Source organism: Papio anubis, chromosome 17, assembly GCF_008728515.1.
Source record: "Papio anubis isolate 15944 chromosome 17, Panubis1.0, whole genome shotgun sequence".
Lineage (NCBI taxonomy): Eukaryota > Metazoa > Chordata > Mammalia > Primates > Cercopithecidae > Papio > Papio anubis.
The window spans coordinates 53,703,872-53,730,723 of record NC_044992.1 but is presented as its reverse complement, the minus strand read 5'-3'; the positions used below and the strand labels follow the sequence as shown (position 1 = coordinate 53,730,723).

Below are 26,852 nucleotides of genomic sequence, written 5' to 3'. Positions count from 1 at the left end.
AGGAGAGGCCTCAGGGAAAAGGCTGCCATCAGGCAGGACAGAGGGACAATTGAGGGAAAGGTGATGCTTACAAGATGGGCAGAGGTGCCATTGTAGGTGTTGGGCTCTGGCACAGGCACTTGGCGGAGCCTGCTTTGGGCTGAGATCAGCCACATGACAGTGTCTCATCTCACATGAGTACAAACTCACATATGTTGGTGCCTTGGAGACCTTCTGTACCTGAATTTTTTAGTTAAAGTCTTTATTTTGGGCATAACACAGGCCACACCAGTGCTGAGTAGGTTCTAGTTGATCACATTGGGACTGTGACTTCAGTCCAGTTTTGATGCAGAGTCGGAACTGGTCTGGTGAAGGAGCTGTAGTCGTCTCTCCAGGGCTGTAGTCTCCAGTCTCTGTAGTAGGCTCTGGGTTCACGGCAAGCCCTGGGTCTAGAATGAGTTAGGAGTCTCCTCTGTGGTTAGAGATAAGTTTTAACCTCTGCTTAGCAAGGTTCTGTAGACACCAGAGTAGCTCAGGGACAGGTTGGGCAAGTGACTTGAGTCAGGTATGAATGCAGGCCTGACCTGTTCCCTTGTCTGAGAAGGTGGAAGTGTCACCTCAGGGTGTTCTGGAGGATGAGCGCTGTAGTGCGTCAGGGCTGTTGAGGATTCAACTCTGTGGAGTGGATTCTGGAGTGTTTCATGGTAAACCCTAGGTCCAAAGGCAACTGTGGCTTGGTGGTGTGGGCCATGTGAGTCTCAACCTGGTCTGGACAATGGAGGTATGTGCCTTAGGATGCCTGGAACCTGTGGTCAGCTTCAGGGGTGTAGAATGTAAAACCTCTGTTGTGGATTCTGGAGTGATGGTAAGCCCTAGGTTCAAAGGTTGAATCGTGGCTTGAGTCAGGTGTGAATGCTGAGTCTGAACCTGGTCTGAAGGTGGAAGTGTCACCTCAGGGTGTTCTGGAGGAGGAGCTGTAGTCATCAGGACAGTAGAAAGTTCAACCTCTGTTGTGGATTCTGGAGTGATGATAAACCCCAGATCCAAAGGTTGAACTGTGGCTTGAGTCAGGTGTAAATACTGAGTCTGAGACCTGGTCTGGACCTGTGGAAGTGTCACCTTAAAGTGATGTTTTGGAGCAGAGCTTATAGTCTTCTTCAGTGAAGTGTGAGAATGTTCTAGCCTCTGTACGTGGGTTCTGTGAGCGATGGTAAGTCCCAGTGTCCAAAGGTTGAGACTGTAACGCTGGTGTGGACGATTGGATGCTGTAGCTTCATCCTGACCTAGTGCTGTGGAATTGTCTAGTCTCTGTAGTATGCTACTGGAAGTTACGGGATAGCAACTGGTTCTTAGGAGGCTGAGTTGGGGTCTCCTGCTATGGTTGGAGAAAGTTCAACCTCTGTCAGCAGATTCTGGAGTGATGGTAAGCTCCAGGGACAGAGGTTGAACCGTGACTTGAGTCAGGTATGAATGCTGAGCCTGACCCTTGTCTGAAGGTGGAAGTGTCACCTCAGGGTGTTCTGGAGGATGAGCTGTAGTCGTCAGGGCTGTTGAGGATTCAACCTCTGTCGTGGATTCTGGAGTGCTGGTAAACCCTAGGTCCAAAGGTTTAACTGTGGCTTGAGTCAGGCTCTCCTGAATGCTCTGGAGGCTGAGCTACAACTGCATTAGGGGAGCTTCCTGGAGTCTGAGCTGGGGCCTCCTGCTAGAGAAGACTCACCCTCCTCAGCGGCCCGTGGATGCTCAGCTGCAGCCTCCGGGCTGGGCTGGAGAGGGCTCCTCATTAACAGGTTCGAGACTGAACTGAAGTCTGTTGAATTGCTAAAGGTCCAGCCTCTTCCAGTGACTCCTGGAGGCAGAGGTGGGCCCCCAAAGGGATGGCTAGAGGTTCTACATCATTACCTGGCCCTGAGAGCTGAGCTGCAGCCTCCCGGGAGGACTGGAGGTTCCCACCTCCGCACTAGGGCTCCTGCTTTCATGTGGTGAGCTGCACATCTGAGGCTTAACAGAGACACTGGGCAAATCTGGAATGCTGAGTCTGATGGTGACCAGGAGGTGAAACTGTGACTCATGATGTCTCTGGGAGGCTGAGCTGGGGCCTCCTGCTGGGCTGAGAATATTCAACCTCCCAGAAGACTCTGGAAGGCTGGGACACGCTCCTGCCTACTGGGGAAGTTCAGCCCCCAGGAGGACCTGGAAGCCCAGCTGAGCAATACTGTTGGGTTGCAAGTTCCGCCTCCTCTGGGAAACTGAATGGGAGCCTCCTGCCAGGCTGAGAAAGGACTAACTCTCAATGAGCTCTGAAGTTATAGTAACCTCCACATCTGCAGGTTTAACTGTAATGTTGGGCAAGTTATGAGCTTGATCCTCACCTGCAGGTTGAACTGTCACCTCACGATTAGGTAGAGTTAGACTCTCCATAGAGAGGATGCTGGAGGCAGAGCTGGGGCCTCCTGCTGGAGTTGAAGAAAATTCTTCCTCCTCGGGGGCTGTGGAAGCTGCCCTGGGGCTTCTTGCTGGAGTGAAGGACTGGATGCCTTCAAGGGTCTCTGGATTTTGAGTTTCAGGTTCTAGATGGAGTGAGAAAGTCCCAACTCGCTCAGGGGCCCTGGAGGCTCATCTGAGTTCACCCGAGGAGTTCTGGAGGCAGGCTGCCGGGATACAGTGTCCATGCTGAATATTCATCCTGCAAGTCTGTTTCTCACGCTGAGGTTTGGATGTCAGTGTGGGAATTCCAACAATCTCAGCAAGGCTCCAGCTGGCTCAGCTAGATCTCTCTTCATGTTCTTGAAATGAAACAATAAATGTGGTTGGTTTTGAAATCTTACTGTCTGGCGGAACAAGTATTTCATCTGCCTGACCTGCAGCCCGATCTAGATCTGCAGTTGGAACCTTGCTTTTGAAGGGGCTGGGAGGCTGAGCTAGGGTCTGGTTCTGATCCCGTCCAGCAGTGGGACCTGGGGCCAACAGCTCGAGTCAACTTGTCATTTAAATCCTGGTGTGCAGGAGAACTGCTCTGGCCCCAGGGGCAGCTCTTCAGCTGGGCCATGTCCAGGAATGGAACCAAATTTTCAGTCGATTCTAGGTGGGGCCCGAAGCATCTACCCGAGAAGCAGAAGCCCAGGTAATCAAAGTCCCGGGTCTGCTGGGGAGTAAAACATAGGGAATTCCCATAGGAGATGGGAGGAAGCCCAGGAAAGAGCAGGCTCAAGCCCAGGGGAGTTAGGAGTCAGCTAGGCAGGTCACCAGCCCACTCCAAGAGCTGAGCCTGTGTCGGCTCTTGCAATGGTTGCCCGCGTGGGGGCCATGGGCCCCGAAGCGCCCAGCCGGGACATGAGGCTAGCTGGCATCGCACTGGCGGGGCCATTCTGTCCAGCCCTGAAACACTCATGCCTCTATAACATCTGGCCCCTTACTGTGTTTTGTGACTGCCTTTATTTGTATTGCAGATCTGTTTCCATGCCAGGGGCATTCCCACTGTATGTCTGATCATGGGCAGCCTTCCCACCCTGCCCGGCCGGAACACCCCTCCCCTTCCCTTAGTGAGGAAGGATTTGGTCCATAGACCCAGGTGGTCCCACGACTCCAGCGGCCTGCTGTGGTGTTGTGGGGTGGGGTGGGGTGGGGTGGGGTGAGGGCACAGCAGAGCTTCCCAAGGAAGAAGTGCTAGTCCAGTTCTGGTAGCCTGAATTCTTCCTCCTTCAAGGTGAAATTCGAGAATACTCTTCCTTCCAGGGAGAGCAACTGACCTGCAAAATGGGTGCCAGTTAGGGTGGCAGGCACCACGCACATGACAGTCATTTAGGCTGAACTGTCATCCTGCCTTGACTCAACACAGCCATTACCCTAGAGGTTACAGCGCCACCTTTCAGAGATCTACCCTGTGTGCACACATGGAGAAGAGGCTTAGGTTGTTAAAGTCAACATGTTAAATAATTTCCTGAAATGCGACTTTAACTAGAACACAGCTGACTTCCCCCACAGCCATTCTTACCTATTTTATTACTGTCTGGCACAATTACCAGCATGTAAACTCCAAGATGTTTCATCTTATTCCAGTGCCTAGCATAGGCATAGGGTGCATAGTGATGGTTTTTAAATTGAAGGGGGGCCGTGCACAGTGGCTCACACCCATAATCCCAGAACTCTGGGAGGCCAAGGTGAGTGGATCACTGAGGTCAGGAGTTCGAGACCAGACTGACTAACATGGTGAAACTCCATCTGTACTAAAAATACAAAATTAGCCAGGTGTGGTGGTGCATACCTGTAATCTCAGCTACTCGGGAGGCTGAAGCAGGACAATCGCTTGAACCTGGGAGGCAGAGGTTGCAGTGAGCCGAGATCACAACATTGCATTCCAGCCTGGGCAACAGGAAAGAAACTCCGTCTCAAAAAAATAAAATAAACTAAAATTGAAGAGATTCCAAGATTCGCCTCATATTGGGAGGGATTTATTGTGGTTATTGTTTTTTTTTTTTTTTTTTTTGAGACGGAGTCTTGCTCTGTCGCCCAGGCTGGGGTGCAGTGGCTGGATCTCAGCTCACTGCAAGCGCCACCTCCCGGGTTTACGCCATTCTCCTGCCTCAGCCTCCCGAGTAGCTGGGACTACAGGCGCCCACCACCTCGCCCGGCTAGTTTTTTGTATTTTTTAGTAAAGATGGGGTTTCACCGTGTTAGCCAGGATGGTCTCGATCTCCTGACCTCGTGATCCACCCGTCTCGGCCTCCCAAAGTGCTGGGATTACAGGCTTGAGCCACCGCGCCCGGCCGGATCTATTGTTATAATCAGATTCCTGAAATCAGTGCTGACTTCCTCTAATATTTCACAGGAAGCTAGACTTCTTAAAGCTTAAAGCTTCTTGGTGCGTTTTATTTAAATTGAATTAAAATAATTATTTTACAGGGAAAAACTTCAAAATACTTCGCAACTTTGGGGTGAAAGTTAAATAAAACACTGTAGCCTCAAGTTAAGTTCCCACTGAAATGATACTTTTGCTTTTTTTTTTTTAATAAAAAAAATTCCATATGTAGTAAATTACTGTTTTGAGATTTAGACAATCCCTATTTAAGAGCTTTCATATGCAGTCATGCGTTGCTTGCCATGTGAGGAGCTTGAGAAATGTGTCATTGGGTGATTTCACCATTGTGCTAACATCATGGCGTATACTTATACAAACCTAGGTGGTGTAACCCACAGCACACCTAGGCTATGTGGTATGGCCTACGACTCCTAGGCTACAAACCTGTACTGTATGTTACTGTACTGAATACTAAAGGCAACTGTCACACCATGGCAGGTATTTATGTATGTAAACCTGGAAAAGGTATAGTTAAAATACTGTATAAAAGATAAAAATGGGGGCTGGGTGCAGTGGCTCACGCCTGTAATCCCAGCAGTTTGGGACACTGAGGTGGGTGGATCACCTGAGGTCAGAAGTTTGAGACCAGCCTGGCCAACATGGCAAAAAACAGTCTCTACTAAAAATACAAAAATTAGCTGAGTGTGGTGGTGCGTGCCTAAAATCCTAGCTACTCAGGAGGCTGAGGTAGGAGAATTATTTGAACCCGGGAAGTAGAGGTTGCAGTGAGCTGAGATTGCACCACTGCACTCCAGCCTGGGCAACAGAGTGAGACTCCATCTCAAAAAATAATAATAATAATAATAATGATGAAATAAAAAAGGATAAAAATGGTATACCTGTATAGGGATAGCTCCATTATACTCTTATAGAACCACCATCATATATGTGGTCTATTGTTGGCCTAAACTTCGCTTTGCAGCACATGATTGTAAATGATTGACAGAAAGATCTTCAGCAAAATATTCCACCCAAGGTACATGGGAGATACTGAGATCCAAGTAATAAGCCATATTTGAAAGGCATTATCGTTTTCAAAAGCTGTAGCACAATCAGTCTTAAGGCCACTTACATCTCCCCACATCTCTGGGATTCTGTTTGAAGGGAGTTCTACAAAGGCCTGTGTTCAAGCAGCCCAGCATCCCTTACTCCTGGGGCTAGGGGAGACTAACCCCTCTCCTGTGTCCACAGCTGTAGTAACACAGTCCTCAGTTCTGTCTCCAAACTCCAAATAAGGGGTCAGAGCCAAGGGTCAACTTTAGGAAAAGCCCCAGAAATACCCTGCACTCAAAAAGCAGTTTCGGAGTTTCACAATTTCCTGAGAATGAAGGAAATTATCCTCCAAATTCTGCTGCTTATTTTGAATTATGGTTATACTGGCTATGTTATCTGACCCTTGAGTTGTTTTTCTTTTTTTTTTTTTCTCTCGAGATGGAGTCCTGCTCTGTCACCCAGAGAGGTGTGCAATGGAATGATCTCGGCTCACTGCAACCTCTGCCTCCTGGGTTCAAGAGATTTTCCTGCCTCAGCTTCCCAAGTAGCGGGGATTATAGGCGCCCACCACCACATCCAGCTAATTTTTGTATTTTTAGTAGAGACAGGGTTTCACCATGTTGGCCAGGCTGGTCTTGAACTCTTCACTTCATGAACCGCCCACCTCCACCTCCCAAAGTGCTGGGATTACAAGTGTGAGCCACCGCACCCGGCCTGTTTGTTTTTTGAGATGGAGTTTCACTCTTGTTGCCCAGGCTGGAGTGCAATGGCGTGATCTCGACTCACTGCAACCTCCATCTCCCAGGTTCAAGCGATTCTCCTGCCTCAGCTTCCCGAGTAGCTGGGATTACAGGCATGCGCCACCATTTCTCCACATTGGTCAGGCTGGTCTTGAACTCTCAACCTCAGGTGATCCTCCCGCCTCGGCCTCCCAAAGCACTGGCATTACAGGTGTGAGCCACTGCACCTGGCCCTGTTACTCCTGAGTTTTTATCTCTAACACACTTGAATTAAACCGTGTAGTTCTTCTTCCCATCTGACATCTACAATCTCTTCACTGGGTCTGTATGCCACAGCTATTTTACCACTTTCTGAAATAAAGTTAGCAAGGATCAATTCAGAATCTTTTTCATTCTAAAACTTCCTGCATATAATGATAGCCCACAATGAGACATTCTTTTGGTTTCTAAAAGCAGAAAATAAGAGCATTTTCCTGGAAGTTTCCTCATCTCCTCATCATACACTTCGATTTTTTTTTTTCTTTTTTTTTTTTTTGGAGACAGTGTCTCATTCTGTCACCCAGGCTGGAGTACAGTGGCACTATCATAGCTCACTGCAGCCTAGAATTCCTGGGCTCAAGTCATCCTCCTGCTTCATCCTCCAGAATATCAGGGACTACACCACTTTGCCCAGCTAATTCTCTTTTTTAGAGACATGATCCCACTTTGTTTTCCAGGCTGGTCTCGAACTCCTGGCTTGAAGTGATCCTTCTGTCTTGGCCTCCCAGAGTGCTGAGATTTCAGGTGTGAGTCACCATGTCCGGTCTCACACCTCAGTTTTTAACATATGTGTGAAATATTAACTGTGTTTGGGTCAAAGTACTTTACGATGTTACAGATAGGAACTAAGGAATAATAACATAGGAAATAAGAAATGTGGAAACAAAAATGTTGAATCACAATATGATTAAATGGTAAGGCATCAGGTGGGGGGCTGAAGTAAGTTCAAATCCAAAACAGAGACCACGGGGCTAGTAGACACTTCACGTTAGAAGCACAGCTAGGTGTCTACTCGCTGAGAACCAAAATGCCACCAGATACAATGAACAAACCCTCAGAGAGAGAGAACATTCGAACATTTTATGGGAAGAAAATGGCCCACGTACTCTATAGACAATACAATTTCCTTCAAGGAAAACTACAGCTATAAGGGCTTTTGGTCTAAGAAGTTTTGAGTGTGTGCAAAGGACACCTCTGCATACTAGGGAGAGGGGGACAACCCACACATTTAGCTTCATTATTAAAGGTTGTTACTCAGACTTGACAGTTGATGACCAAGGAAGTAAGACTTCCACTAGAAGGACTGCCCAGGTTGGAAAGCTGAGAGCAATCATGGCCACCTCTTACAAGCAAATAAAAGTCTGTAGTAACTTAATTAGGATCTCTCAGTCTCTAATCCTTCAGGGCTGTGAAGCAGAAGAGCAACTCTGTTCAGGGACTCTTTGCTAAACACCATGTTTCCTTTGGGCACAGGCTATGACATCTGCACCACTGTAGAACTGAACAGGGAATACAAGCAATGCCATACAACAGCACGACCACTTCCAAGGCTCACAGCAAAGCAGCTGATTATTGTATGAGAATCATATTTGGCCAATATGTCAGTGCCAGAAATGAAAGCGGGAAGAGAATTCTCGATTCAGAAAACATAATCTAATAAACTCTTCAGCTGAGAGTTTATTTATTCAGAGAGAAAACAACAATGACAATAACAGCATATTCTATCTGCTTACCTTGTAAGTACAGTTCTGAGTTTTGACATTTGTCGTCTCATTTTGTCTTACACTATCCCCCAGAAGCTTGACTGGCTTACTAACCCCAGTTTGCAGATAAAGATTGCAGCTTAGAGATATTAAATATCTTCAAATCTCTCTGGCCATAAGATCTAAAATTGCATTAAAAAATCTAAGAGACAGAGTTAGGACTCAAATCCATGTGTCCGAGGCTTATAATCACTATTCTGTATGATGGGCATGAAATTAAAGAAGACCTGCCTCAAACATTTTCTGTATGAACTGAGGCAAGTCCTTTCACATCTATAAACTAGGGACAATATTTGCTGTCATTTTTCCTACAAATGTCACAAAGAACAAATTTGAGCCTGTTGCTGCGAAATAATTTAGCAAATGAAAGCATACTAGGGAGTATTTTATCCATCGATATTTTTATCCATTGATATTTTTATCCAATTAACTTTTCAAAATGCATTTATGTGCTCGTTGAAACTGAAGTACTTCAAGGACGATTGAGAAAGTTTTACCTAGAACCATAATCAACAGTTTCTGGAATGCATCTGACACAGCCTTCTGAATAGCAATCTGGACTATCTTCCTTTTCATAAAGAATGACAACGGTCTTAAATCCAACCAAAACAAATGGATTTAAGATGGCTGAGTGATAATTGCTACATGTTTAAAAAATAAAAATGCATCCACATTCTTAGCTCATAATCTTCGTGATTAAAGGCAGACAGCACAAGGGTATGGTTGAATGGCTCTGTTACAGGTACATCCTGGCAGGGCCCATTTTTACTGCCTCCATCTAGTTGGGAAGTTCCTGAAGTACTAGAGGCAGATACAAGCCAAGAACCTGGCACATGTCTCACATCACCCAGAGCTTTCAGATTCATCAGTTAAGGCTACACTCCTACAGACCCTACCCTCCTATGCATCAAGGGCTGGAATCACTCACCGAAAAAAGTTTTATTGGCTAGACACGATGGCCCATGCCTGTAATCCCAGCACTTTAGGAGGCCAAGGCCGGTGGAGGCCAGGGGTTCAAGAACAGCCTGGCCAACGTGGTGAAACCCCATCTCTACTAAAAATACAAAAATTAGCCAAGTGTGGTGGCATGCACCTGTGATCCCAGCTACTTGGGAGTCTGAGGCACAAGAATAGCTTGAACCGGGAGACGGAGGTTGCAGTGAGCTGCGATCATTCCACTGCACGCCAGCCTGGGCGACCGAGTAAGACTATTCTCAAAAAGAGACCAGGCGCAGTGGCTCACATATGTAATCCCAGTACTTTGAGAGGCCAAGATGGGCAGATCACTTGAGGACAGGAGTTTGAGACCAGCCTGGGCAACGTGGTGAAACCCTGTCTCTACTAAACATTTTTTTAAAAATTAAAAAAAAAAAAAAATTGGCTGGGTGTGGTGGTGGGCAGGAGGCAGGTGAACTGCTTGAACCTGGGAGGTGGAGGTTGCAGTGAGCTGAAATCACACCAGTGCACTGCAGCCTGGGCGACAGAGCGAGACTCCATCTCAAAAAAACAAAAAAGGTTTGGTACAGACAATCTGGCTCCTCCCTGGGCATCATCCATGAAAGCCTACAGCCCTGCCTCTGACTTCAAACCCTAAGCCTGAGGGTCATGAATACCTGAAAAAAATCTCAATGTCAGTATCAATTGGGTACCCTTTCTAGGTATCTATAGTAGACTCTTTTTCTGCTGAAGCCCTTCTATGAGTTAAAAAAAGACTGAATGGGCCGGGCGCGGTCGCTCACACCCATAATCCCACCACTCACAGAGGCCGAGGTGGGTGGATCATGAGGTCAGGAGTTTGAGACCAGCCTGACCAACACAGTGAAACCCGATCTCTACTAAAAATACAAAAATTAGCCAGGCATGGTGGCATGTGCCTGTAATCCCAGCTACCCAGGAGTCTCAGGCAGGAGAATCACTTGAACCTGGGAGGTGGAGGTTGCAGTGAGCTGAGGTCACACCACTGCACTCCAGCCTGGGCAACAGGGTGAGACTCTGTAAATCTTTAGATGATGACTTGGCATGGGGGTGGCTCATGCCTATAATTCCAGCACCTTGGGATCCTGAAGCAAGAGGATCGCTTGAGGCCAGGAGGTTGAGCCCAGGCAGGACAACACAGCAAGACCCCATCCCTAGAAAAGATAATTAGCCACATGTGGTGGTACATGCCTGTAGTCCTGGCTACTCAGGAGGCTGAGGTGGGAGGATCCCTTGAGCCCAGGAGTTTGAGGTTACAGTGAGCTATGATCATGCTACTGCACTCTAGCCTGGGCAACTGTCTCTAAAATATAATAATAAATAGATAAATAAATCTTTAGATAATTTTGTTGGGATAACTAAGGCTGTAAGAGATACATATTTGAAGGACTATTTTAGTACAAAGGAAGTTCTTAATCAAAAACTGGAAAAACATTACTTCCTTCTTCCTCCTAAGCTTCTTGTCAGGAAGTACACTATACAATTTTAAATTTAAAGGTTCTAGCCGGGCACGGTGGCTCACACCTGTAATCCTAGCACTTTGGGAGGCCAAGGCAGGCAGATCACGAGGTCAGGAGATCGAGACCATCCTGCCCAACATGGTGAAAACCCAGCTCTACTAAAAATGTAAGAATTAGCTGGGCGTGGTAGTGGGCACCTGTAATTCCAGTTACTCAGGAGGTTGAGGCCGGAGAATGGCTTGAACCCAGGAGGCGGAGGTTGCAATGAGCCAAGATCACACCACTGCACTCCAGCCTGGTTGAAAGAGCTGAAAAAAATTTATTTATTTATTTATTTATTTATTGAAAGGTTCTGTCAGGTATTGCCTAGGGTAAAAATCTATATTTTAAGACAGAAAAACTCTGCCCAGGACTTCAGTAGCTCAAAGAGGGAAGGGCTTGATACGTGTCTGAAAAGATGAGTTTTAGAAAGCAAGAAAAAGAGATCCTTCCCACTTCAACTCCTTACCCTCCTCCACCCCCAATGAAAACAGACCTTTCCTCCACCTTATCCACAGGGTCCCCCACCAAGCCAACGCCAGAATCCTGCAATCATAGGATGGCAACACCACCTCTAAAGCACAGAACTTCAGGCTTTGCTTTGGAAGTGGCGCCATGGTCTCTTCATTTTCCCTTTCTTCAAGGTCAGAAAACTGAAGCTGTTAGGAGGTTTACTGTAAGTTCCTTCCGAGGATATTAATTAGGCTTCAAACTGTTTTATTCTGAGAAATAAAAACTAAACTCCAGTCATTCAAGCTGACAGTTGAGGTATCCTATGGCTTCAAAATCAAGTAAGATTTGCAAATGAATTGCTAGATACGACAATGTTTTATTATATGCCACACAAACAGCAGAGAAAATTGTGGATACCACCATCCAAGTGATTGAGGTTATTAATTTTAGGTAGCAGGCCAATTTAGACATGTCCACTTATCCTTGATGGCAGGAGGCCTCTCACATCTCCCTATAACCCAGTTCAATACTTCTGTCTAAAGTCTAGAATTTCAGTGTTGAAAAGAGAGCATGATTAGTGAGAGAAAATCTACAGTTTATCCTGATGATCCTTTCTGACCATCCATTGAAACCAAAGGAGTAATTCACCAGTTCTTGGCATCAGGAGCTGTTTAAGGCAAGGGCCTGATGTGGAACTGCCTTATGTTTGGTGCCAAGATGAACCTAAAGTCACAAGAGATAGTGCCATAAATATCACAGCCTGCCAGAGATTTTATTTAGATACACCTGAGATTTATCAATACTAGCTGTGCAAAGAAAAGAAATTGTTACTGTCTTCCCATTCAGTAGCTCCTTCTTGAGAACACGACCTGAAGAATAGATATGAACCCACCCATCCCCCGCCCCAAGTCACTAACACCCGTTTAAAGAGGAAATACACATACCTCTATAAATTTTACTAGCAACTAAAACAACTAGAGGTTCATCTGCATTTATAAGCTTTAGAATGCAAATATCTACTGAGTATTAATTCTTGAAATATTTTACACATTTCTGTGAATTTCTTACATCACCAGTTATTTCTTATATGTCTATTTCATTAAGTGTAGTATATGATTATATTCATGAAATTCAAATGATATAAAGTCAAATTTATTGTATTAGCAATTAATAAGAATTAACTTTACAGTAAAGTTAATTCTTTGTTGATTTGTTTATGCACCTTCCTCTGTCACTGGTTTCTAAGCTCCAAAAGTGCCAGAGGAAACCATATCTTATTCTTTTATCATTCCCAGGGCCAAGCACAGTTCTTGGCATATAATACAGGATGGATGATCTGTTGATTCAGTGAGTGAATAAAACAATGAGCAAGTAAAAAATGAAATTACTTTTTCCAACTGAAGAGAAAGAGAAATGCTTGTTGGAAAGGAGAAATGAAAACTAATTTTTTTTTTTTTTTGAGATGGAGTCTCACTCTGTCGTCCAGGCTGGAGTGCAATGGCGTGATGTCCGCTCACTGCAAGCTCCACCTCCCGGGTTCACGCCATTCTCCTGCCTCAGCCTCCTGAGTAGCTGGGATTATAGGCGCCCGCCACCACGCCTGGCTAATTTTTTGTATTTTTAGTAGAGACGGGGTTTCACCATGTTAGCCAGGATGGTCTCGATCTCCCAACCTCGGGATCCGCCTGCTTCAGCCTCCCAAACTGCTGGGATTACAGGCGTGAGCCACCGCGCCTGGCAATGAAGACTAATTTTTAAATGTTGAGTGCTACCAGGGAGACCAGCCTGTATCATGAGTAACAGTGGAGCCTTTCAGGACAACTAGGAAACTTCAGAGGGACTCTGAGACCCTGGGTGGTACAGACAGTTGTCACCCTGGATAACGTTGCCACACTTCTTGCTGGCAACCATTTCCCTTCAATTCACTTAAACAAAAACAAAAACAAAAAACCCTCTCAGGTGCCTTAGGCCTTTTCTTGATTTTAAAACATTATTCTCTTTTCTATATTTATAAAAAGCAAAAAAGACAGGAACTAGGTGTATGTGCTAAAGTAGAAAAGAACACTTAAGGCCAGGCGTGGTGGCTCACACCTGTAATCCCAGCACTTTGGGAGGCTGAGGCAGGCAGACTGCCTGAGGTTGGGAGTTCAAGACCAGCCTGACCAGTATGGTGAAACCCTGTCTCTACTAAAAATACAAAAACTAGCCAGGCATGGTGGTGGGTGCCTGTAATCCCAGCTACTTGGGAGGCTGAGACAGGAGAATCCGGGAGGAGGAGATTGCAGTGAGCGGAGACCAGGACGTTGCACTCCAGCCTGGGGAACAAGAGTGAAACTCCATCTCGTAAAAACAAAAAAGAAAAAGAAAAGGACACTTAAACTAGATAACAGTGGAGGGTCAAGTAGTAACCCCAAGGCTCTGAGTTCAGTAAGGAAATAAATCTAACATGAATGCCCTCTCCTCTCAACAATCTATTGACTTGGAGAACATTTCCTTCATTGCTGCATCAGCGATGAGCTTTATGCTGTGAAATTCTCAAAACCTAAAGCTTATGAAATGGTCTCAATGTCCAAAGAGCACTAAGAACTCATTACCTACAAAATGATACCAAGTAACTGTTTCATCATCTTTACTGCACCTTTACAATATTTGAGTGGCTATGTGAAATAGTCACAGGTTAGGAACAGATCATAGTCCAAAAGTTAAATAATATCTCACAGGTAATCATTTCAGTCACAGGAAGTGGAACCAGGATTGAAGAGGGTGTTGAACAAGCTACAGAAGTGGATATAGTATACCTGTAGTCATTACTAAGCAGAGTTCTCAGATTTGATCAAGGTTAATTCAGTGAGGAATGGAATATAGACAAGAATAGGCAGCAAGATTAGCAGGAAGCAGTCAGATCAAGTAGCCAATCAGGAATTCAAGTGGTCCTTGAAAATGGAAAGGTGATTGAATTGAGGCATACAGTGAGATATCATTCTGTGGCTCTGGGAAAGTAAAATTGGTTGGCTTGTTAATATGGAATAGGGTTTCTACAAGGCTGCATAAAGAATGTTCCCATCCTCTGAGAACTGAAGGGAGTTCCAAATAGGCAGTTTGTGACTGATGATGAGCATGATGAGCATGTTTATATAACAGCCGGCAGAAGAGTTGGTCACACCCACACATTTTACATTCACATAAAGGTAAATATATGGCTGGGTGTGCAGGCTCATACCTGTAGTCTCAGCACTTTGGGAGGTCAAGGCGGGTGGATAATTTGAGGTCAGGAGTTCGAGACCAGTCTGGCCAACATGGTGAAACTCCATCTCTACTAAAACACAAAAATTAGCCAGGCATGGTGGTACATGACTGTAGTCCCAGCTACTCAGGAGGCTGAGGCAGGAGAACAGCTTGAACTCAGGAGGTGGAGATTGCAGTAAGCCAAGATCGCGCCACTGCACTCCAGCCTAGGCCACAGAGACTCCGTCTCAAAAATAAGTAAATGCAGCTGGGCATGGTGGCTTGTACGTAGCTACTTAAGAAGCTGAGGCAGGAGGATTGCTTGAGGTCAGGATTTAGAGACCAGCCTGGGCAACACAGAGATACTCTGTCTCTAAAAAAATTTTTAAAGTACCACCACCATGCCCGGCTAATTTTTTTTGTATTTTTAGTAGAGATGGAGTCTCACCATGTTAGCCAGGCTGGTCTCAAACTCCTCACCTCAGGTAATCTACCCGCCTCAGCCTCCCAAAGTGCTGGGATTATAGGTGTGAGCCACTGTGCCCAGCCAATAACTTGCATTTCTAACAATTCCCAGGTTGTGCTGTTTGGGGAACCCTATTTTAAGAAACATCTCCCTATAACCTGATAGGTTATTTCCCCTAAGATCCAGATGAGTAAAAATTCATACATATTCGATGAAATTCCAGAAGTTACCTTCAAACTTTGCTACTCACTGAATGTCATGAAGATATTGGAAAAAAAAGAAAAAAAAAACAAAAAACAACCTTGCAACTCAACAAGGGATTTGGTATTATCACATTTGAGAGAAATTCAGAATCTCAGGCCTGAACCCAGGGCTACTAAATTAGGATCTGCAGTTTCTCACAATCTTCAGGTGATTTATATGGTCATTAAAGTTTGAAAAGCTGCCTTGAAACAGTCCTTCCTAAAACTGAAGTGGAGGAAAAGCAAAAATCATCTGGTAAATTGTTAAAAGTAATCTCAAATGCAACCCAAATTTACAGAATCCCAGGTGAAGCTCAGTAATCTGTATTTTTATCCTTCTTGCCAAATAATTCTGATGTGCAGGCAAGTTTGAAAACCACTGCTTTAAAGAAAATGGATACTCCCCTTACCAAGCAGAAAGTAGGGTTTTGGAAACTCATGCAAGGGAAGCAAAAAGATGCCTCAGGAGGCATGAATACAGCAGGATTGATGCAAAAGGAAGCCGAAGTTTAACCAAAGACGTTACTATATGCCTACAAAAGAAAATGCTAAGGAAGTCAAGTGGTCTGCATGACTTCTGAAGAAAAATGGAGAAACAAAGACCAAAATTTGTCAATGAGATTCCAGCACAGTCTAGGTTAAGGGAGTGACTTTCTTGACTGAATGACACAGACTCTGGACCACCTGATCGGTTATTACCTTAATGGAGGAATTATATTACAATGTACAGGTACTTTAAGTAGAATGACCTGGCAGTTACTGAGGCAAAATTTTCTGCTCCTTTGTATCCTATAATACAAGAAGGATCTACATGGATGTTCTCTTCTCTGAACTGTTTGGATGAACTGGTCAACGGCACTCATCATGCTTTGGTTTCAAAATCTGCACTGTGGTCATAATCTGTTATTTAATTAATTTCTCATATTTTTAATAAAAAGTTTGCCTGTATATTTTAGACAGAAATGACCTTACTGTACTGAAATTCTGAGAAATCGTAGACAGTTTTCAAGGCCAGGCTCAAATGTCACCTCTACTACCCTTTGCTGTGCCTCCTGGCACTGTGCTTCTGACACTCTGTATGGTCCTCCACGACAGCACGAGCACGAGTATATTACCGGCAATTACTCATGCCCCCCTGGTTCATTTGTTGACTCCTTTAGAGCACAGATCGTGTTTTATTTATTGTAGCAACTAAAACAATATTTGTTCAACCAATGACACCCATAAACAAAACTACCTGCCAAGGGCAGAGATGCAGGGGTAAAATCATGCCAAGATTAAATCTCAGAAACCATTGCAGATTTTTCAGAGTTGACCAATACATTTATTGTATTAATTCTAAAAAAAATGTTTACAATGTTTTCAGACTTCTAGATTTCAAAAGACAACTCTCCATATAATGTGTGTTTCTAGAAGGAAAAAATGTAACACTGTCCCCTTATTCCCTTATTTCTTTTTTTTTTTTTTTTTGAGACAGAGTCTCACTCTGTCACCCAGGCTGCAGTGCAGTAGCGCAATCTCGGACCACTGCAAGCTCCGTCTCCCGGGTTCAGGCCATTCTCCTGCCTCAGCCTCCAGAGTAGCTAGGACTACAGGTGCCTGTCACCACGCCCAGCTAATTTTTTGTATTTTTAGTGGAGACGGGGTTTCACCATGTTAGCCAGGATGGTCTCGATCTCCTGACCTCGTGATCCGCCCGCCTCAGCCTCCCAACGTGCTGGAATTACAGGCATGAGCTACCACACCCAGCCCCATTGTCCCCTTATTTCTAATTGGTATCTGAGAAAAAGAGACCTCACTTAGTATTGGTATAGAGAAGGGGGAAGTTCATTTCCAGCAGAATTTAATACTCCAGAACTAATAAAATCTAATTATTTAATCTGCTATTACATACCTATAAACTATGAATGGCATATCAAGAAGAAATAATCTGGGACGCATTTAAAGCTTTTTAAAATGATGAAACATATTTGTCAAATGTAACAAGGATTCACCTTCTGATGTAGAATAGTGTCCCAGTCTAGTATTAACGTTATTAATGAACAAGGCTATGCTCTTTGAGTACATTCCATTTGCCCCCAATCCCTATCTTCTGTGTCAGTAATAATATAAAAATCACCAGCTAGCTTTTATAGGTGCTTTCTTTTTTTTGAGACCAAGTCTCACTCTGTCGCCCAAGCTGGAGTGCAGTGGCGCAATCTTGGCTCACTGCAACCTCCACCTCCCAGGTTCAAGCCACTCGCCTGCCTCACTCCCAAGTAGCTGGGATTACAGGAGCCCACCACCACACCTGGCTAATTTTTATATTTTTAGTAGAGATGGGGTCTCACCATGTTGGCCAGGCTGGTCTCAAATTCCTGACCTCAAGTGATCCACCCGCCTAGGCCTCCCAAAGTGCTGGGATTACAGGTGTGAGCCACCATGCCTGGCCTATACAGTGCTTTCTATTTGCCAGACATTGTGCTAAGCACTTTAAAGCACATTATCTCATTTTATCCTCAGATCGGCTCCATAAAATAGCTACCATTATTACTTCTACATGTACATAGATATACATATGTGTGTGTATATATATACATATATATACACACTTACATTGAAAGTCTTACCAGTGTTTTAACTTTTTCCTTCAACCACTATACATATTTTAAAGAGCCTAAGAGGAGAAACAACTGTTTGTGTTTTTAAATTTTCCCAGAAACCATTTCTGCTCCTTTTTCTTTCTCTCTGAAGTTCTAGTACTGCCACTGGTATAATTTTCCTTTGGCCTAAAGACCTTCTTATACATTTATTTTAGAGCAGAACTTCTGTCAACACATTCTCTTAGATCTTCTTCATCTGAAATGTCTCTTTTTTCTTTTTGCCTTAATTGTTGAAGGGCATTTATGCTGGATATAGAATTCTGGATTGACATTTCTCTCAGTACTTTAAAGATGTTCTGGCCGGGCGCGGTGGCTCAACCCTGTAATCCCAGCACTTTGGGAGGCCGAGGCGGGTGGATCACGAGGTCAGGAGATCGAGACCATCCCGGCTAACACGGTGAAACCCCGTCTCTACTAAAAATACAAAAAACTAGCCGGGCGTGGTGGCGGGCACCTGTAGTCCCAGCTACTCGGAGGCTGAGGCAGGAGAATGGCGTAAACCCGGGAGGCGGAGCTTGCAGTGAGCCGAGATCGCGCCACTGCACTCCAGCCTGGGTGACACAGCGAGACTCCGTCTCAAAAAATAAAAATAAAAATAAAAATAAAAAAAATAAAGATGTTCTGCAGTTACTTGAATCGCTGAAAGGCTTAAAGTTGGGGACCGGCTCTATCACATACATGTTTTATAGAAAGGTTCATTACTTTTATATCTTCATTGTGGACCATAGCCTTTATCATCACTAAATCTTTGTCTCATTTATGAGTTTTTAAATTTTGCTTTGAACCTAAACTTTTGTAACTCCTTTTTATTTCCTACAATGTGGAGTTTATCGGGGACAGCATAGGCAATTGGAAATACATAACTGGAGTTTAGAAGAGAGGTCTAGGTAGGAAAATGGATCTAGAAGTCATTGATATTTTGGTGATAATTGAGTCAACTGATAATTAGGGGAAAGTTGGGGAAACTAAATGCTGAGGACTATCACATGGAAGAGGGATGTTTGAAGGAGGAATAACTGTTCAAGGAAATTGGGTCATGAGTGGCAACAGGAAATTTAGGAAGGATGTAGTGGCCAAAGGTATCATACAGGCATTGTATATGTATGTAGATTTATCTATTTCAATGTAGATATATGTCTACATATATATACAATGTATGCATGTAGATATAACATACATTGAAAGTATAAATACATATATATGTATCTACATACATTGAAAGTGTATACAGATATATATACACATACACACACACATACATATAATTACAAGGGAGGGGGGCTAGAATAAAGAAACCTATACGGGTTGCAATACTTTTATGTTTTATTTAGAGGTAAAATGCTAACTCTAAGTAGGCAGGTTAGGTATATATTTTGTAATTCCTACAGCAAAAACATAGCACAGATATGACCAAAAGCCAATTAATAAAGCATAACACTGAAAAATATTCAATTAATCCAAAAGTAGGCAGAAAAAAGAAACAGAGGAAGCCCCCCAAAAAAGAGATAATCAGAAAACAAACAATAAAATAGGAAACCTAGATCCAATCATTATCAATCATATTACATATAAATGGTCCAAAACACATTAATTAAAAGATGCTGTCAGTTTACATTTAAAAAAAAAACAAAAAAACAAGAAACAATTTGAAAATATAATGATATGGCCTTTGGAAGGCCAAGGCGGATAAATCACCTAAGTTCAGGAGTTCGAGATCAGCCTGGCTAAGATGGTGAAATCCCATCTCTACTAAAAATACAAAAATAAGCCAGGCGTGGTGGCAGGCGCCTGTAATCCCAACTACCTGGGAGGCTGAGGCAGGAGAACTGCTTGAAGCCCAGAGGCAGAGGTCGCAGTGAGGGGAGATTGTGCCACTGCACTCTAACCTTGGTAACAGAGCAAGACTCCATCTCGAAAAAAATAAAAAATTTAAAAAGTAGGCCAGGCGCGGTGGCTCATGCCTGTAATCCAAGCACTTTGGGAGGCCGAGGTGGGCAGATCACGAGGTCAGGAGATCGAGACCATCCTGGCTAACCCGGTGAAACCCCGTCTCTACTAAAAATACAAAAAAATTAGCCGGGCCTGGTGGCAGGCGCCTATAGTCCCAACTACTCAGGAGGCTGAGGCAGGAGAATGGCGTGAACCTGGGAGGCGGGGCCTGCAGTGAGCCGAGATCGCACCACTGCACTCCAGCCTGGGCGACAGAGACTCCGTCTCAAAAAAAAATTAATTAATTAATTAAATTTTTTAAAAACCATTTAATACTAATATAAAACTAGTGTTTTATATTAGTAATATAATACTGTTTTTGACTAGTGTTAGAATGACATATCTTTACCCTTTTGCTTTTAATCTATATATCATGATATTCATTTACTTTTTAATTTGTAAAAATAGAGATGGGGTTTCTCCATGTTGCCCAGGCGGGTCTTGAATTCCTGGGCTCAAGCCACTTGCCCACCTTAGCCTCCCAAAATGCTGGGATTATAGGCATGAGCCACTGCACCTGGCCTGTTCTTTTTTGTTTATTTATTCATTTTATTTATTTATTTATTTAGAGATGGAGTCTTGCTCTGTTTCCCAGGCTGGGGTGCAGTGGCATGATCTCGGCTCACTGCAATATCCAACTCCTGGATTCAAGTGATTCTCTTGCCTCAACCTTCTGGGTAGCTGGGACTATAGGCGTGCGCCATCATGCCAGGCTGTTTTTCTCTTTTTAGTAGAGACGGGGTTTCACCATGTTGTTCAGTCTGGACTCGAACTCCTAACCTCAGGTGATCCACCCACCTCGGCCTCCCAAAGTGCTGGGATTACAGGCGTGAACCACCATGCCTGGCCAAATAATGGTTTTTAATATAATGATTATTACCAGAAATAAAGGTTATTTCAGAATGATAAAGGGGTCAAATAATCAAGAGGACAAAACTTTAAATGTTCCTGCATCTAATAACAGGGCCTCAAAATACAGGACGCATAAACAGAATTTCAAGGAGAAAGAGAACAAACCCATAACAATCATTGTAGAATTCAACATTCCTTTCTCAGTAATCACTAGAACAAGCAGACAGGAAATCAGCAAGGATACAGAAGACCTTAACACGATCAACCAACTTGACCTAATCATTATTTATGAAACACTTTACCTAACAGCAGCAGAATACGTCTTTCCTATTACAAACTGAACATTTACCTAAACAAACCATGTTTCAGGCCATACACAAACCTCTAAATTTTTTTTTTTAATTCATCATACCAAGTATGTTCTCTAACCATAATGGAATTAAATTAGAAACCAACAACAAAGATGTCTGGGAAATCCCTAAATGTTTGAAAATTAAACAATATGTTTTAAAACAAATCATGGGTCAAAGAGTAAGTCATAACAGAAATTTTATAATATTGTGAACCAAATGAAAATGAAAATAAAACACATATCACAAATTCTAAGATATGTTTTTAAAAGTGCACAAAGTGGCTGGGTGCAGTGGCTCATGCCTGTAATCCCAGCACTTTGGGAGGCCAAGGCAGGTGAATCACCTGAAGTCAGGAATTCGAGACCAGCCTGGCCAACATGGTGAAACCCCATCTCTACTAAAAATACAAACATTAGCCTGGTGGGCGCCTGTAATGCCAGCTGCTTAGGAGGCTGAGGCAGGAGAATCACTTGAGCCCTGGAGGTGGAGGTTATGAGCCAAGATCATGCCCATTGCACTCCGCCAAGGTGATGAGCAAGACTGGCCTCAAAAAAAAAAAAAAAAAAAAAAAAAAGTACTAAAATTAAGTTGGCAAGAATTTACATGTACTCTTTTCTACTTTTCTATAAGACATAAATACCTGACACTTGATTCATTCCCTTCATTCTTCAGCCAGCCTCCCAGGATAAGTCTGGCAACGATTCTGACCATCGGGCAACAGTAATTACCTTTTTTCAGTTTATGTTAGGGCAGCCTACGGGTTTTGCATTGGCTTAATATAATACTACCCTACTTCTCCAATAAGTAAGCATTTATAAAAAAACAGAAAGTTTTCAATTTAACCACTTCTACTACCCTAGCCTCTCTGAGAAAGACATGACACACCTCACTTCAAGGAAAAAGGGTCCTTTTTCCTCACAAATATTTCCTCATAAACTTTATATTTTAAATGCTTTTAAAACCAGATTTTGGCCGGGCGCGGTGGCTCAAGCCTGTAATCCCAGCACTTTGAGAGGCCGAGACGGGCGGATCACGAGGTCAGGAGATCGAGACCATCCTGGCTAACACGGTGAAACCCCCGCCCCTACTAAAAAATGCAAAAAACTAGGCCCGGGCGAGGTGGTGGATGCCTATAGCCCCAGCTACCGGGAGGCTGAGGCAGAAGAATGGCGGAACCCGAGGCCGGGAGCTTGCAGTGAGCTGGAGATCCGCCACTGCACTCCAGCGCCTAAGCGACAGAACGACCGCCTCTCGAAAAATATATATATAAAAATAAAAAATAAAAACCAGATTTCACGCCGCGCCGGCTCATGCCTGTAATCCCAGCACTTGGGAGGCTAAGGCAGCTGGATCACTCCAGTCGAGTTTGAGACCATCTTGACCAACATGGAGAAACCCCACTCTACTAAAAATACAAAAATTAGCCAGGCAGGGTTGCCGGGCCAGGTCCCAGCTACTCGAGAGGCTGAGACAGGAGAACAGGGTGAACCCAGGAGGAGGAGCTTGCAGTAAGCCGAGATCCTGCCACTGCACTCCGGCTCACGCCAGCAAGCAGACTCCGAGTCAAAAAAAAAAAAAGAAAAGAAAAACAGATTCTAATTTAATTAATCTAGATTTGCAAAATTATAAAGGAAAAGTCTTGCCGGTTGTTGCTTCGGTTATGTTAATTTCACAATTTAGCACATTGCAACTACGTATTTAATACAAAGCAGCCTTTGGGGGGCGCGGGGGGTGTTTAACAAAATGTATCTCACTACCAGCCTAGAGAAACTTTTCTGTGTGAAAATAGAGGGGTTACCATGGAGAAATTCATTGCGGATTTCGGGAGGGCTTTTTCCTCAGAAATAGAGTGAAAAGAAAAAGTCGTCGTGTAAGAAATCTGATACTGACGCTGTGTGACTCAGAAGTTGGTCCAAAAGTTCATCTTCAGCAATTATGTCCAGATGATCAACTACACATCTTCTACAACAGGTTACACGAAACCGCATTTCCCAAGCAAGGCAAAGCGATCAAATGAGTTAAGACGCGCGTTCCTGCGGTCTTGTACTTTTATTTTTGATTTAACCAAAACAATTTTGAATCGGATGAATTACCAAATTTGGTTGGGTCTTGTTTGGCTTTCTGCTTTGCTTTTTAATCAGCCATTTACCAGCAACTGTAGCACGGGCCCATTAGCACTCGAAGAATAAAAACAAGCACACAGCACCAGATAAGGTTCCCCTATTAACCCAAATGATCCGTTTCCTTAACACAATTTTGAAACCACAGCTAGGGGTGTGAAAACAGGCATGTTTTTGTGTGTGTTTGTGTGCCACAATCTGTCCAAATCCTTAATTCCCTTTTAAGGAACAGATAATAAAAATCCGAAAGGAGCCACATTAGAAATGCAAAGAAGTTTGCAAAACAAGAGGCTTCTTTCATTCCAGAAAATCACACCAAAACAAGGGGAGAAAAATGAAAGCAATGGATATGTGTTTGCCAAAGTTTCAATCTTGCCTGGTGGAGACACTGCACCGGCACAAAGTCTAAGGAGGAAAAAGAGGGGGCTGGCGGGGGAAGTGGAGAGAGAGCAAGCGTGGCCTGCAAACCGCAACAATGCAATCTCTATTTTGAACAACGCGCCTCTTTCCTCTTATAAATCTAGTTTTTTGCCACTTGATGTGCCCTCGCACTACCCCTCTGGGGGTCGGCGGGGTTGGAGGGGAGATCGGAGCAGGATGCACAGCACAGGAGTGAGCAAGGGGGGAGGGCAGAGGAGGTGAGGAAGGAGTCTGCAGCAACTGGGCTGGGTGGGTACCTGGAGTGCTGCTGTAGGTTCTATGGTTCCTGAAGCTGCTTTCCGCGGAGTAACTGGCGTCCTCGTGGTTGTCTTCCAGCTCCTCCGTATAATCGGTCATCGTCGTCCTCCTCCATCCCCTCCTCCTAGTTGTCCTCAGACTCCTGGGTCTCCTCGGCGTCGCCGTCCTTCTCCTCTGCCTCCTCCTCGCTCTCGTGGTCATCCTAAACGACTCTGTTGACCGCCCTCTGGGCCGCGGTGGTCCGAGCCAGGTGGCTGCCCCCGCCTCCTCGCCAGCCCCGGGCGCTGGTGCTGGGCCGGGCCGGCGGCGGCGGCTTCCTTTGGCTACTGCAGCCCACCCTGAGCGAGATCAGCCGCATCTTGGGCGCCACTTCAGCCTGGCGGCGACCCACCTTCCCCGGTTGCTACCGCGTTGCCGCGAGCGGAGCCCCCGGATGGGTCCGGACGTGGGCGGCGGCGGCGGCGGCGACGGGCTGGGGCTCAGCGCTCCGCAGCGGGAGCCGCTGGCTGCTTGGTCAGCCTGCCCCGCCGGCCCCTCACGTTGGAGCCGAGGCCGAGGGAGAAGGGAAAGCGGGCCGGGAGGGCCCGGCGCAGTGGAGGCTGTGGGGAGCGCCGGGGCTGGATGGGGGAGCCCAAGGGGTCGGGCACTAGGGTCCCGACCGGTGGTTGGAGGGAGAAGGCTCAATCCGAGCGGCTGGGGCCCCAGTCCGGATAGCCTTCAACCGCCATCCTGTTTCTTCCGTCTACTGGAGCACGGTCACGTGAGCTGCGCCGCCGACGAGCCTCGGACGTGGCGAGGTGGCGCGGCGGCCGCTAGGGGGAGCACGGGAGCATTGAGTCCGTGGCTGAGAGCCCGCGGCGCCTGGGCTCGGCGCAGCGCTCGGTGCAGCTGGACTCCCGGCGCACTGGCGCGGCTTAGAGAGACGCACAGCTCACGAAATGCTCGGCGTCTAAGACCTTCGGAGACCACAGTCTCCGCGGACCCCTGGCTGGAGCCCAAAGCCGGCCGGACCTCCTCCCGCGTCTCCCCTTCCGCGGCTCGGAGAGGAAGGCAGGAGAACCCCCAGATATCATTCCCCTCTCGCCCCCTAGGGAAACTGTGGCTGAAAGAGCCAGCCAGAGAAAGAAAAAAAAAGTCGCGGAGGGGGGCGGCCCGAGCGACCTAAGAGACCGGGCAGCGCCAGCGACGGAGGGAAATTGGTCGGGTTGAGGGGACAAAGAGACAAGCCCCCAGAATTTGGGAGACTCCGAAGCTTGGAGCTTGGAGTCCTGAAATTGACTCAGATGACAACTGCTCCGAATCTGTGCCAGGAGCCACGCCCCGGGCTGCTCGCCCGGAGGGAGGGGGGCCCTAACACCTGTTGCGCGGAATCCCCACTGGGAAAACCTCAGTAAACTCCAGAACGCAACTACTGCATGTTCCAATCTCCCGCCACCTTCCCAGTGTCTCAGGTAGGATCTCGACCACCTCAGCAAGAACTTACCTCTCCTTTGCTGTGGAAAAGACGGAATCTTGCCTAAAGCCTACTTCACGGTGTTACATGTTTGTATTATCGGGAAATAACCTTAATTCATTGACCCGACAAGTCACTAGTTTTCAGCTTAGCCCAGGGGACGAATCATGATGACATTTCAGGCACTCTGAAACCTTATCACAGGGACTCAACCCTGAGTGGTTGAGGTCAGCTCTTCAGATAAGAGAAAGGTTTTATAAACATATATTAATATTTATTGAGATAACTGACAACCAAAAAGTAATTTAAAGAAAAATAGTTGGCCGGGCGCGATAGCTCACACCTGCAGTCCCAGCCCTTTGAGAGGCCAAGGCTGGATGATGGGTTGAGGTCACGAATTCGAGACCAGCCTGGGCAATATAGCAGGACCTTGTCTCTAGAAAAAAATTGAAAAATTAGCCGGGCATAGTGGTGCGCACCTGTGGTCCTAGCTACGCGAAAAGGGGAGGGAGGAGGATCGCTTGAGCCTGGGAGGTGGGTGTTGCACTGAGCCGTGGTTGCAGCACTGCACTCCAACCTGAGTGACAAGGCAAGACCCTGTCTCAAAATTTTTAAAAAATAAAGAAAGAAAAATGGCTTATTTCAATCTAGTTAGGAAAATGGAACACATATGTGAAATGAAAATTAAACTACAAGCACTAATTGTCAAATAAATACATTCAATACCATATTGAATTGTTGAGCTCCAAGGGTGGCAAACGTGTATATGTCTCCAGGGACTAGGTAAGTAATGCAAGTCAGTAAAGTAGACAAGGTGAAGACCTAGGCAATGGAAATGCCCATATTTTGTTTGAAAAGGGTAGGCAGGCTCGTGGCTCAGGCCTATAATACCAGCACTTTAGGAAGCCAGATGGGTGGATTACTTGAGCCCAGAAGTTCGAGATTACCTGGCCAACATAGTGAAACCCCATCTCTACTAAAAACACAAAAATTAGCTGGGCATGGTGGCATGTGCCTGTCGTCCTAGCTACTCAGGAGGCTGAGGCAGGAGAATCGCTTGAACCTGGGAGGTGGAGGTTACGGTGAGCCAAGATTGCACCACTGCACTCCAGCCTGGGCAACAGAGTGAGACTCCGTCACCACCATCCCCACCAAAAAAAGAGAAAGATTAAACAAAACAAAACAGTTCCCCCCCCCAAAAAAAAAAAAACTTTTCTTTGAATGGATTAGCAGGTGTTTGCTAATCATGGGTATCTATTTTATACTTATTGGGTTATAATTGGATATTTATTAGGTTATAATACAATGTTACCTTATTTATTTTATTACGCAACTCTGCTTTTCTTTTCTTTTTTTTTTTTTTTTGAGACGGAGTCTTGCTGTGTCACCAAGGTTGGAGTACAGTGACACCATCTTGGCTCACCGCAACCTCTGCCTTCTGGGTTCAAGCGATTCTTCTGCCTCAGCCTCCCAAGTAACTGGGACTGCAGGTATCAGCTACCATACCCAGCTAATCTTTGTATTTTTAGTAGA

At 45.3% G+C, this 26,852-nt stretch overlaps 1 pseudogene; it reads right to left on the bottom strand.

The window, feature by feature from the left end:
• Positions 1-24,586, bottom strand: part of LOC101012278 — a 63,555-nt pseudogene extending 38,969 nt beyond the window's left edge.
• Positions 24,587-26,852: the final 2,266 nt, after the last annotated feature.